The sequence below is a fragment of the Telopea speciosissima genome, chromosome 10, assembly GCF_018873765.1.
Source record: "Telopea speciosissima isolate NSW1024214 ecotype Mountain lineage chromosome 10, Tspe_v1, whole genome shotgun sequence".
In the NCBI taxonomy this organism is placed as follows: domain Eukaryota; kingdom Viridiplantae; phylum Streptophyta; class Magnoliopsida; order Proteales; family Proteaceae; genus Telopea; species Telopea speciosissima.
The window spans coordinates 4,443,910-4,457,678 of record NC_057925.1 but is presented as its reverse complement, the minus strand read 5'-3'; the positions used below and the strand labels follow the sequence as shown (position 1 = coordinate 4,457,678).

The window sequence follows — 13,769 nt, the reverse complement described above, 5'->3', positions numbered from 1 at the left end:
AAATAGATTAATCAACTTACCATATAACGGGGATCATTACATATATTAACTCGCTAAATAATTTTCATTTCTTAAATCAATATAAAATATTTCCATTTAAACAAACTATTCTCTAAGTGGAACCCATGTCCTAAAAAACACACCATGTGGATTGTGCCTTCAAAACTCATGTAATATGAATGTTCTTTTTATCTAACATGCAAGAAGAGCCACATGGTTAATGTGTCAAACCTAAATTCTTGAACACAAGAACCATCTCATGGATAATTTTACTAAACATATGATTTTTTAGGTCGATAGTGAATATATAAAATTGGGTAAGAGATCTCTACTTGGTCTCATGGTCTGTACACAAGCGTCTGGGCCAATGGGTGAGTACACCTGGGTATCTACCCCAAGGGACAGATGCATCATCTCACAGTGTCTAGTGAGAGGACATAGGAAACACCACCAAGTAAAGATTTTTTCCCTATAAAATTATATGCTCAATACTTGAGGTAGATGAAGTGGAAATTGCGAAAAGCAGTAGTGAACTATCCTGCCTTGGGTGCAACTACTTGAATAGTGCCTTGAATCCGTTGTATATGGACTAGCAATTTTGCAAACCTAAACCAAGCTCGACTTATTTCATGTGTTATCAAGGAAATTTTTTTTCCAAGTTCATTAATTCCTATCTCAAAAACCTAGGTTCTATGAGGTATTCTTTTAGGCCTCATTTATGTTCCACTAAAATCCCTTGCAAATGCAAATTTTTTGATAATTAATATGTATATGATATGTGTATAATATCTTTACATAGGAAAAATTTGTCCATTTGTGCATCATGAGTTGAAAAATACTAAAAAAAAAGTGTAATTTAAACCTTAACCATATAACATAAGTATAAAGTATGTAATTATTTCTTCCATTATTTATAGACATGGCACATGTATGAATTTAGCTGATGAAATTGCATATTTAGCAATTCATTTACCTTTCAAAATTGAATGTCACAGTTTTGTTACACAACTTACCAATAATTGGCTTTTACAAAACTATTTCTAGATGCTACTATAATCTAAATTCTTTTTTCTTGTGAGAATTATTTTTTTGAACTGCTATTTTGTCATGATGAACTAAAAAATCAAGTAGCAACTATCATCTGATTTAGTTCAAATGTATAAAAGTGACGTTTGGGATGCATGGTGAGTGCTATCATCTCGATCATTTAGTCCAAATGTATAAAAGTGACATTTGGGATGCATGGTGAGTGCTCCAAAGCATGCTTTTTAGAGAATTTTTTGAAAATAGCAGCAGGCGACAATCATCTTCTAATATTAATATTGAGAGGATCCAAATTTACTTGTGATTATATGTATCAATATTAAGATCCAACTATTAAAAGACATGAAGGATGAAAGTATAAAAAATCTATAACAATTCATTGTTTATAACTACCACTATTTTGAAAGTCCCAATATTAAGTAAGGGAGTGTCTAAATGACACCTCAGGTGTATTTAGGATTTGGAACATTCTTTTAATTTCCTCTTGTCTTATTTCTACAAGATTTTTAAGGTAGGAGTATAAATGGGTTTTCAAAAATAATTTGAGAGTGACAAATCATTATATCATTATCATCAGGTATCATTATCATGAATATTTTCGAGTATACATGTGAAATGACACTATTACCGACAATGGAAAAAATTGTGCATCATATTAAAAAGACAATAAAATAAATTAATTAATTAATAAATCAGGTTACAAATTATTTAACACATTGAGTAAGAAAACCCCATTAAGTAATATTTTTTTGTTTCTTTATAAATATTTTAGACAAAGGCAGGACTTGATTCTTAGTCATAGACTTTTTGATAGAACATGGTGGCACCTTGTTAGATATTTTGCTTTCTTCTTCACCTTGATAGAAATGAGGACAGCAAATCAAAGGAAAATAAAAGAGTCACTAGAGGAGCCAATCAGTCCCGTTCATTTCCAGATGTGAACTCTGCCATTCGAACTGCGAATCGATAAATCATTTATTCCTAGACTGTGCCTTCTCACGGCAAGTTTGGGTTGAGGTACTATATGCTTTTAATTAGAACTAGAGGGGGTTCCCTTCTATTGAATTATTTTTTTCTTGGTGGCATAGAAAGACTAAAGTTGTACCTCTCTCGAAGGTATGGGGTCCCCTTCTGATTATCTGTTGCCAAAATATTTGGGGGGAGCGCAATAGTCGTAGATATGACAATCAAAGCAGAACCCTTGCCGAAGTAGTTAAATTATGTTTTAAGGATGTTGGGGACTGCACAAGGGTGAAAGGGGTTCAGGCGAAATCTGTCCAGGATTTAACTCTTGCTCGATTGATGAAGGTTAGAATAGCAATACCACCGCCCAAAAGAATAATAGAAGTTAAGTGGAAACAACCACAGCAGGGCTGGTTGAAATTGAATATTGATGGCTCTTCTCTGGGTAATCCAGGAGCAACAGGTGCTAGAGGGATTTTTCGAGATCATTTGGGAGTAGTAATAAGATGCTTTTCAGAATACCAGGGAGTGGGTTCAAACTATATGGCTGAGCTGGAGGCATTCTTTGCTGGAATAAGGCATGCTAGCGAGATTGGAGTGGGAAAACTATGGATTGAGTGCGACTCAGAGGCGGTGGTCACAGCCATTCTCACTTGCAAGATGCCATGGAATCTCATGCACAAGTGGAGGAACACCTCCAATTTTCTGAGATCTATTCAGTGGTGTATCACACATTGCTTTAGAGAACCAAATTCGGCCGCAGATGCCCTAGCTAATCATGCGGCGAAAAGGAAGATTAATTCATGTTGGTCTGCCCCTCCTAACTTCTTAAAGTAGACGATCTACTGGGAAGCACTAGATCGGCCTTTCTATAGATTTACATAATTTGTTGCTATGGTCTAACGTTTTCTAACGTCTGGGCCGAAGGAAACAAGTTAGAATTGTTTGCTGTTTTTAAGGTTGTAATCACTTGACCATTGTAACTTTATTTTCCTTTAATTCTATCAATACAAATTGCTGATCTTTAGCAAAAAAACTAGAGGAGCCAAAGTGAACCTAGTAAATTTCGATAAATTTCTACAAAATTGGGATTTGTATATCTATTTTATTGCACATGTCTCTTGTAGGTTTTGACAAAATCAATTAATTCATAGAAAACTTCAAATTGTGAAAGTCAATTACTCAAGGTTATGATATTTCATTATATAAGATAAGATCAAATATTAAATACAATGTTTACATGAAAACCAAATGACTATGAAGGCAAGGGAGAAAAAGAAGGGGCATGTCTCTCTCTCTCTCTCTCTCCCTTTTTTTTTTAGTGCTAGTGTGCTACTCTTTCATATAGTTTTTCCTTGTCAATGAAGTAGATAGGATTCCTACAGCCATGTGTGGAAATCTTTTTCCGTATGCTGGCTATGTGTTGCTCCACATTTTGACTGGTTGGTAGATGGGGGACATGTCAAGTTTGGTAGCCAATTTCAATCTTATGGCCTACTATATATGAGCTATCCTCATATTTTTTTCAAAAGCGAAGGACTCTCTTTAACAGAATATATCACTCTGTTGTTCAAGCATATTTTTTGTTTAGATTATACATTACCTAAGTTGAATAAGTGCACACAAATTGCTACTAAAAAGACATGAACTATGTATTTATGCAGTTGTATTTGAAATCGCTCACCTAAGGGTGTCAAGTCCTAGCCCGAACCGTTAAGACCGACCGAAAAAATCCAAGACCCAACCGAACCGAACCGATCTTGATTGGATTGGTTTTGGACTGGGGTATGACGGGATCGATTGAAAATCGAACCGCACCGAATCGACCGATAACAAACCAAAAACCGAACCGAATGATACCGATAAAAAAATAATGAATATAAGGTTATGAATAATTGAATTGATTTCAATATTAGTTAGCAAATTTATGGTTGTAAAGGAAATTATTATAAATCAATGAGTATGAGGTTATGAACATAGGGAAATTGATTTGTAACAATGTTTGTTCCATTGATCTCTTTTTGAAGTGTGAGGCTAATGAAATATTTTATGTAGTTGAAAAGAGAGAGAAGAAAATAGGCACAAACTGAACCCAACTTGTTTAAAAAAATCCGGTACCAAACCGAATCCAAACCACTATCAATCCGTTATCATAAACCGAAGCCGAAAAGTCCTTATTGGTTTGGTTTCTGTTTCCCTAAAAGCCACACCGAAATCGAAAAAACCGGATCGAACCTGAACCGAACCAACTGATTGACACCCCTACGCTCACCCAAAGCCATATTGGGCTCGTCGAGACCTTCGAATCGATATGTTTGAGACGTATGTTATGTTTTAGTCTGATCCTGTCCAGTTTGACATTTTTGGGTCTGGGGGGCATTTCTATACTTTCTCGGGTTAGGGCTTCTCTATATAATGTTCTTATCTCTCGGAGGGTTGTACAAGAGGTTTTATAACAATTCCAAAAGATAGTGAAATCTGTTCTATTGCTCAGCTGTGGACGTAGCTTCCTATCTTGGGGGTGAACCACGTAAATCCTTGATGTTGTGTGTCTTCTTTGTTTTTCGTTTTCTTTTGCAATTCGTCATTCTAGGCGTTGTTTTCTTAACAAAAAGTTCCTAGTTGATTTTGATTCGATTTAATTTTCACATTTGTAATCTTGAACAGAACCAAAACCGAACCAATTAATTGACACCCTTAATCAATGGAGGATAATTAAAACCTGACAACAATAATAAAGACAATGAACTACATATTCCAACACTAAAAGTTCTCTAGTGCATGTTAGAAACTTTTGATGGTAATGAAACATATCATGAAACTCAAAATATAAAACCGAGACTTTTGCAAAGTATATGGTAGTCAAAAGGTTTCATATTCCAATTTTACTATCACACGGAGGCAGAATTGAGATAGTTTTGATGTCCGTTTAAAAAAAAAATAAAACTGTATAAATTTTGGGATCGAATTTTCCTTCACTCACAGTGAATGAGATCTCATTCATCACAAGGCAGGAAAGGGAATCTGAAGGGTATTTTGGGAAGATACTAAAATCCTAGGAGAAATTTGTGAACCTCTATGGCATTATATTGCATTTTCCTGGGGAAAGCTAAGACAAGCCAACAGAAATCTACTACTACCAAAGGAAGAGGGGGAATATATTTTTTTGACACAATAAGCATACCAAGAGAGTCGATCCCTTGACCTCTTGGGGGACATGCACTCCAATTGACAAGCCACCAATCAACCGACCAAACAGTTGTTTGCAATTCCAACAATTGAATATATAAGAAATTATCCAAATAATCATATATCAAATTTCAAACTCAAATTTAAATCATATGCCCTCCTTTTTATATCCATACACCTCCTCTACAGCCCTTGATTTTAAAATGCTCTACCTATCTTCACTTCCTAAGTGTGTATGTCTGAAATTTCCTTGCAAATACTAGTTAGACTAAAACCCCAATCCTTTTTAATGTTTACCCATCAAGAGCCAAACAGCAAAAAGGAGAGGGGCAGGGGGGGGGGGGAGTTGGGGGTCAAACCAGACCAATTGGTTTATTAATGTGGTTTCCATTCCCACACCTCCAAGTTATATCATCCATGTTATCACGTTGGCCCATCCCCACTCAAAAGAAAACTTTTTACCTTTCCTTTTTATCTTTTTAAAAGGGGTTAAGTCAAGTTTGAAACTCATAGCCCTAGCCAATGTTAGACAAGAATTATACATTTTGAGTTTAGACTTTAGAACTAAGCTTGCAATTGTAGGGTTGGCCTCTAAGGTTATTGGTTGGGATCCTAATCTTTTTATACAAAGAGAAATATGTTACATTTTAGCACTACTACTAGGGAGTAGGGACCAGCCTAGCACTAGACGATTATTAATACACAGTGGATGTGGCATGCATGAGCACTTTAAACATAAGCTTTTCACGTTTTCTTTTACTTTTTTATTTATTTATTTATTTTTTGGGTAAAACGTTTTCCTTACTTAAAGAGAGCTTTAACTGAATTTTTTTTTTGGTAAACAGCTTTAACTGAATTCAAAGATTAACATTAGGGTCGATTCAAGGCTTGCCCCGGTAGTTCGCTAATCCCTTGGAAGATTTGCGTCAAGAGCTTGATTGGTGGTTCAAGTCTCCTTAGCGACACCTAGTCTATATTTATTTACTTTCCAACAAGTGGAGCCTATGGGTACCATATTTGACCCCTTATGGGGCCCTGATGGAGTTGATGGCCGATCGGCCCTTGAATTGCACCCCAAAAAAAAAAGAGTAACATTAGCAGGGTGAAAAGGATTTTTGAATACTAAGGGTTCATCTAATAGAAGTGCCAATTGAATATATTGGAGGCTATGGATTTTTGTGCCCTAATTTTGCATCTATTCTGTGCACCTTGGAATACATTAAAAAATCATCTTGTTTTTTTTTGTTGAAGGGATAATATTATAACAATAGGAGAAAAAGCTTATTACAATGTGTAGAAAACTTTCCCTCTAGCATCATCCCTAACAAGGGAGATAAGCTCATTGGGGAGGCTCTCAACATCAAGTTGAATCTCAGTAGGAGTATCCAAGAGGCCAGCTAGAAAATCAGCACAGGAGTTCAGCTCACGAACATGGTGTGTGAAAGACCAGCAAGAGAAGGTGCTACTCAAGGACCGAATCTCGTCTACAAGCCCAATGGCCCACCAAGGGACCTTAAGGTTGTCCATGATGGCCTCAATTACAACCTGGGAGTCAGACCGGATCTAGACTTGGGTAAAGGCCATGCGATTAGCCATTCGAAGCCCCTGAAGAATTGCCACCAACTCCATTCGAACAATGTTGTCATCGTCCATAGCACCCACAATGGCAAAGAGAATATTCCCATCTACATCATGACCCAAGGATTCATATCCCCCACACCTTCCCTTGACCGATCCATCACAGTTGATCGCAATCCATCCTGTAGGAGGGTGGGGCCAGACGAGAGGCCGAGATTGGGGGGTGGAGAAAGGCGCCTAAATTTGCCATCTAGCGAGGAAGTCCCTATTCCAGCAAGTGTCGAGGAGAGGACCACTCCAATCAGAGAACCTTGCCCGAGTATCATGAATGATACGAGCTAGAATCACATTGGGGCTGCAATCAATGTTTTTGAAAACCTTTTCACTCCTCATCCACCAAATTTTGTATGTGGCTGCAGTCATACTGAATTTGTGGATCTGATTACACGTCGAGTTATCCAAGAAGTGTTGCATAGCCCACGTAGTTTCTTCTGCCCAGGAGCCAAGAGGTTCTCTAATGAACCCATTGATTCTTAAGATTCCTTTCCAGATGAAGGAGGAGGGCTGGCAATTGAAGAATAAATGATCTCTGGACTCAACATGTTCATTGCAAAGGGGGCAGGTGGCATCTATGTTAGCACCCCAAGTAGCAAGCCGATCTCGGGTAGGAAGACGGTTATTGAAGGTCAGCCAGGTGATGAAGGAGAAGCGGGGCTAGACCTTAGGGAACCATACCAGCTTGTGCCAAGGAACTTGGTCGCCAGGTTGTCTAATAGAATTCCAAGCAGACTTGAGAGAGTATTTACCATCAGAGGTGGGGGTCCAAATAGTTTGGTCCTCCTGAAGCCTGGCTATGAGCTTGATCTTAGAAATCTCCTGGGCTCTGGCAGCAATGTCAATGTCCATAAAGGGGTTGTCCCAACCTTCATCACTGTCCACATTGTGAAGAATACTCAGACAATCAAAGGGTGAACGACCAACTGCTTCAGCAAGGAGCATACCCGATTGAAGTAAAGGCCACCAGGGAGCCAGGGGTCAAACCACAAGAGGGTTCGTTCACCATTCTTGAGGAGATAACGAACACATTTAACCGTGGCAGGGTGAGTTTTTTAGATAGCCTTGAGGGTTGAAGAGCATTTGGAGGGAATAGGGATAGACCAAATAGAGTACTTTCGAAGCCATCGATGCTTGATGAAGTTGGTCCAACAGTTTAAGACATTAGCAGCCAAAGCGTAAACATGACGCATTAAAGCAGCTCTGTTCCAGTCGTCAAGGCGGCGAATACCAAGACCCCCCTCCTCTTTCGGTTGGCACACGGTTTTCCAAGCCACTTTATAAGAACCTCTACCTTCAGTGCCCTGCCAAAGAAATTTAGCCATCATCTGCTCTAAGGTGTTGAGAGAGTCCTGAGGGATGTGAAGAACGTTCAGCCAGTATGCCACCGTGCCCATGGTCACAGACTTGATAAGAGTGAGCCGGCCCGCATAAGAAAGGGCCTTAGCTTTCCAAGAACAGAGTTGCTTCTCAACCCATCAAAATCATGGCTTCGAAGGGCCTTAGAGGAAATAGGAACACCCAAATATTTTATCGGTGAGGTTCCCTTGTGAAAGCCCAAAGAGCTGCAAAATAAGTCCTGAAGATTTGTAGGGGTGTTCGCGAAATACAGGTTGGACTTATCGTGGTTAACTGAGAGGCCTGAGAGAGCCAAGAATTGCTGGAGCAGGCCCCTAAGGGTGATTGGTAGTAGAAGCCTTCCCAAATATGAACAGATCATCCACGAAGCAGCTAGTGGTGTTGCTCGATTTCTCGCAGTACTAGTGATAAGCAAATTGTCCCATGCTAGCAGCATGGGAGAGGGAGTCAGTGAAGACTTGGAGCACTATGTTGAAGAGAAAAGGGAGATAACGAGCATCCCTGGCGCAGACCCCTGTTGGCAAAAAATTTGGGGGATTGGGCGCCATTCAAGAAAATGACATAAGAAGGATTAGTAACACATTGGACAATCTAAGCAATAAAGGGAGTTGGGAAGTTCAACCTGTGAAGTAAGGAGAAAAGAAAACTCCATTGAACAGAGTCATAGGCCTTGCGGAGGTCGATCTTGGCTGCAAAATGGGCCATTCTAGAGTTCCTGTGATAGTCATGAAGGATCTCCTGGCAAAGGAGGATGTTGTCTGAGATCCACTTCCCTTCGATGAAAGCAGACTGATTTTGGCCAACAACCTTGTGAAGAATTGGCTTCATTTTGTCAGCTATTAGCTTAGCTATAAATTTATAGAGAAGCAGGCTCACCGCAATGGGTCAAAAATCACTGAGGTCTCTTGCGAGGATCCTTTAGGAACCAGGGTGAGTCTGGAGACTCTCAACTGATCTGGCATGCTTTGAGTGTGGAAGAACTCAAGAATGGCTTGGTAGACATTATGCCAGATAATACCCTAGGCTTTTTTGAAGAAGTAAGCCCCGAACCCGTCAGTGCCAGGAGCACTGTCATTGTCCATCGCAAAGATAACACCCTTAATTTCTTCAATGGTGAAGGGTCTGCTTATGAGGAGAGCCTCTTTAGGAGAGAGAGATCTATCAACAGGTAGGTCAAAGGCGCTGTAAATAGACTGGGGGGTTCCTATGTAGACCTGTTCGAAGAAGTGGGAAGCTTCCATTCGAATGGCATCATCCTTAGTGATCAAATTACCATCAAGGTTCTTTATCATGGAGATCCAGTTACGAGATTTGCGGGTCCTGATGGAGCAGTGGAAGAACGCTGTATTACCATCACCTTGGGTCAACCATTTCACACGAGCTTTCTGCCATAGCTCAGATTCCCTGGTCGACATCAGCATCCGAAGCTCGCAAGCCGCAGTCTTCTCCTGCATAATAGTGTTCTCATCAATAAGCCCACCCTGAATGGCATTTTGGAGGTGATCAATGACCTCAGCAGTTGTTTGAATCTTCCTATCGAGAATATGGAAGGTTTTCTTGCTCCAACTCTTCAACCTGTTCTTGAGAACTTTCAATCTCAGAAGAAGCTTGGACATGGGAGAGCCAGTAATGTTCAAATCCCAAACTTCTTGGACCAGAGGAAGGAAGTCATCATGATCCGCCCAATGGTTGAAGAAGAAAAATTGTTTCCCACGAGGTCTTGGTTGGGAGCCAAGAGAAACCACCATAGGGCTATGGTCTGAGACATTCTGATTCTGGAAGATTGCAAAAGAAGTTGGGAAGATTTGTAGCCAGTTGGGATCAACTAAGACATGATCAATCTTATAGGCTGTTATACCCGCACCCCAGGAGTATAATTAATTATTAATTCTTCCCCGTGACGTGTAGTTATCACTGCCACGTATGCCGGTGAGTTGTTCTCACTGGTGGTCAAACCCAGCTATATTGACCATAGTACGAGGTTGCCTATGGAAACTAGTCGGGACCATGGAGGTTGCCCCTTGATGTGTCAGGGGTAAGTAGTTGACCAAATTTTATTGTGCGCTTACTGCCCTCTCAAAGCCCTCGAAGTGTGGTCCAAAGGCTCTGACCTCTTATGGTGGGAACCACCTTCCTACTCGCATCGGAGGCAAGGTTATTGGCTGCCTCCGACCCTGCATCCAATGCTGCTAATAAGGACCCTTGTGGGTGAGACCCTGTGGCTAAGGTACTATTGGCGCCCTGCCATGTTTGACCCTACCCAAATAGACCCTAGGGTACACCATGAGGCCTTATCCAAACAGGCCATTAATAGTGGTTTTCTATATGAGAGAGAGGGGTAAGACTATTCCTTAGTCTTTCTTTTTCTTTTCTTTCCTAACCTAATCGTGAAATGGAGGAGAGCTTTGAAGAGAGGAGGCGGCAAGGAGGAGAAGAAGGAGAAGGAAGGGAAGAAGAAGAAGGAAATGGCTGCTGGGTTTGGAGCTTTAAAGAGGGTACATCGTGTGTACCTCAAACCAGGTAAGCCAAGTGCCCTTTTCCCCCATTTTTCTCTCTTCCCCCTTGCTCGTTTGAGCTTGGGTGGTTCGTTGGTAGCAGCCCCAAGATGGGGTTTTCCTTTTTGAAACCCAAAGGGTTAGCTCGAACCATGTGTAGTTTCCCCTTGTAGGATGCTATCCCATTTTCATTACAATCCTATAAAGACCTCTATTTGACCTCTTGCTGAATCTATTTGATTCTAAAGCTTCAACCACCAAAGAAAACCCCAAATCTGGATTTTTGAGCTTTTGATCCTTTAAACCCCCTTAAATCTTTGGATGTTGGGTGTTTCTAAGACCCAAATAGACTCCAAGACACCCCTCCCTTGTCCCTTGAGGCTTAGAGAACCAAATGGGATAACCCTGGGCTTTTAAAGACCTTGAAATCACACTTGGGTTGCATCGGAGGCAAGACTGCGTGAGTCCGATGTTTGCCTCCGATGTGTCCTGAGCCTGCAGGGAAGGTCGGAGGCAAGGCCTGAGGCAAGCTCGCTGAGTCCGACGTTGCCTCCGATGCAGTTTTTAAGGCTTATAACTTATGTAAACTGTGGGGTTTCTCTATGAGGCCTCCCCTACACTCTCTCACACTCTTATTCACTTCCATAGGCGCCAACATATGTGCAATGGGGTGATTTTGAGCGGGAATCGTTGCGCTTATACAAATTCCATTTGAAGTAATTGGTGAGTGGGTTTGGGTGACTGTTTGAGCTTGTTTACTATTGCTTATTCATGCATTTATGAATTATATTGTGACATTATCATTCAAGCATGATTGCATATTTGCATTTATTCTTATTCGATGATGATGATTTGGATGATATGGATTTGTGTTGGGTTACGGTGCCGGGAAGTACTGGCACCGGAACCCCCGAATTATGTGGAATTATATATTGCATCTCATTCTTGTCTGTATGCGCCGTGTTGTGCTGGTACCCGGGTGTTAGATGGAATGGGACGTTGACACACCCTGATGTACCTCTCAACACGATAGGATTCATGTAGTATATCTGTGGTTAGGCTCAGTTCCCTATGCTACGACCATTACCAACAGGGGTTTATGTGTTGGTTAGCCAGAGCACCTACTGTCTGTGGAGAGTTAGAGAGGCCAGGCCAGGGGTAGTAATGGTTATCGGGGTCTGCCTCTGGGTGGTAATGACTACGACCGGCGCGGGCTCCATAGTAATAATTGAGGTTGCATTGTGGTGAGAATGGAAGGATCCACAATGTCTTCCCGAGTTATTGCAGTAGTATATACCCATTGACTTAGTATTGTGTGTTAGGTGGTAAATGGCTCAGTTCCCTATGCTACGACCCTTACCAACAGGGGTTTAGGTGTTGGGTAGCCAAAGCACCTGCTGCTGTGGAGAGTTAGAGAGGCCAGGCCAGGGGTAGTAATGGTTATCGGGTGCCGCCTGCGGGTGGTGATGACTACGACCAGCGCGGGCTCCATAGTAATAATTGAGGTTGCATTGTGGTGAGAATGGAAGGATCCACAATGTCTTCCCGAGTTATTGCAGTAGCATATACCCATTGACTTAGCATTGTGTGTTAGGTGGTAAATGAATTAATAATAGCATGCACCATGGACTATTTGTGATTGTGTGATTGTGCATCCCCTTTTCTCTCTCACTAGCTCGGTGGAGCTAACCCCGTGTACACATTCTTTTTAGATTTTGATGCGGATGATTCTTGTGGAGCCAGGGGACCGTGGCGAGGATCATGGCGATGGTTGCCCATGATGATTGTGCCTACGGGCTGTATTGATACTTGGGACTTGTTCCCTTCTTTTGTTTTTTTTTTGGGGCCACGTGCCTTGTATAAATATTTATTATTATACTTGTTTTGGGGTAGTTATGCTATGGTCATTCGGGATATCCATCCAAACTATTTATGTATCACTTAGCCGTGTGAACATGAGGTAACTACTGTAAACGCTTCCGCTTATTTTATGATCGTTGGAAATGTAATATTCCTTTATCTTTCGCACTCTGATATTATTGTATTGTAATATTGGTTTATGACTGTGAGTTGGCCACTGCATCGAGATCCTGGCGGTGAGGTGGGATGACGCGTGTCACCCCAATCATACCCTGATATTGTATTTTATCCCTTGTCGGGATAGGGGTGTGACAACATGGTATCAGAGCAATGATGCTCTGCACCGACCACAGTCTCGCGGACTCTTGATTTACTCTCCACAATTAGGTTCTAAACTAAAAATCTTCAAGAACATAAATGATTATGTGCAGACATAGGAGAAGACTGGTTGTGGTGAAACAAAAAACTTAGAAGATAATAGACAACATGGCACTTAGGACTTGAACCATAGGCTGTTAAGCTACAACTTTGAAATTGCTTGGTTGAGCCTTAGGTAGGTCATAAATGAGTAACTATATGTTAAAATTCATAAACAATAATGAACCAATTATAACCAAGCATAATTATCAACAATGATTTAAACAAGAGAGAATTAAGCAAGTACATAAAGATATATATAAGATTAATTAGAAATGTCAAGTTGTTCCAAATCTTCCCAGAAGGCAACCATATCCTTCTTATTTCAATATTCATGATTTCATCCATTCCAACAAAAACATATGACTCCATCCTACTCAATCAAAAGATACCAATCTAAACACCATAATTGTTCCAGACTCTCTGCTTCGGCATAACTGTGCCTTTCCCAACTCAGAATACAAGATCTCATCTGTTCCAACTCAAAACATTTGATTCTGTTCATCTCAGATTAAATATACAAGTCTACCATTTCTAAAAGTTCCCAGTTGTTCATCCTAAGACAAGAACTATAAGAACTGATCCGGGATAACTTTAATTGTTGAGAGAAAGCTGAGCTAGACATTGCACCACCGCCACCATCGCGACCAAGAAAGCTGTCGATGTCATCTACCCCTCTCTCGATACCCTCTAGGTGCCAAGTCTGATTGGAGAGTTGCTTCGTGACCTCATCGAAGCCATCCACCACTCGCAGGTTCAGCCGCCTGATGGCCGTCAGATGTCAATACCTCCCACTTGATTAAGGTATAG

The 13,769-nt window shown here is 40.7% G+C and overlaps 1 long non-coding RNA gene across 1 annotated transcript in view; it reads right to left on the bottom strand.

Moving 5' to 3' along the window:
* The window catches only part of LOC122641999, a 29,766-nt gene extending 16,358 nt beyond the window's left edge, over positions 1-13,408 (bottom strand). The window contains exon 1 of the long non-coding RNA XR_006330003.1: positions 13,398-13,408. This is a non-coding gene — a long non-coding RNA (uncharacterized LOC122641999). The remainder of the gene's footprint in view (positions 1-13,397) is intronic.
* Between the last annotated feature and the right edge of the window lie 361 nt (positions 13,409-13,769).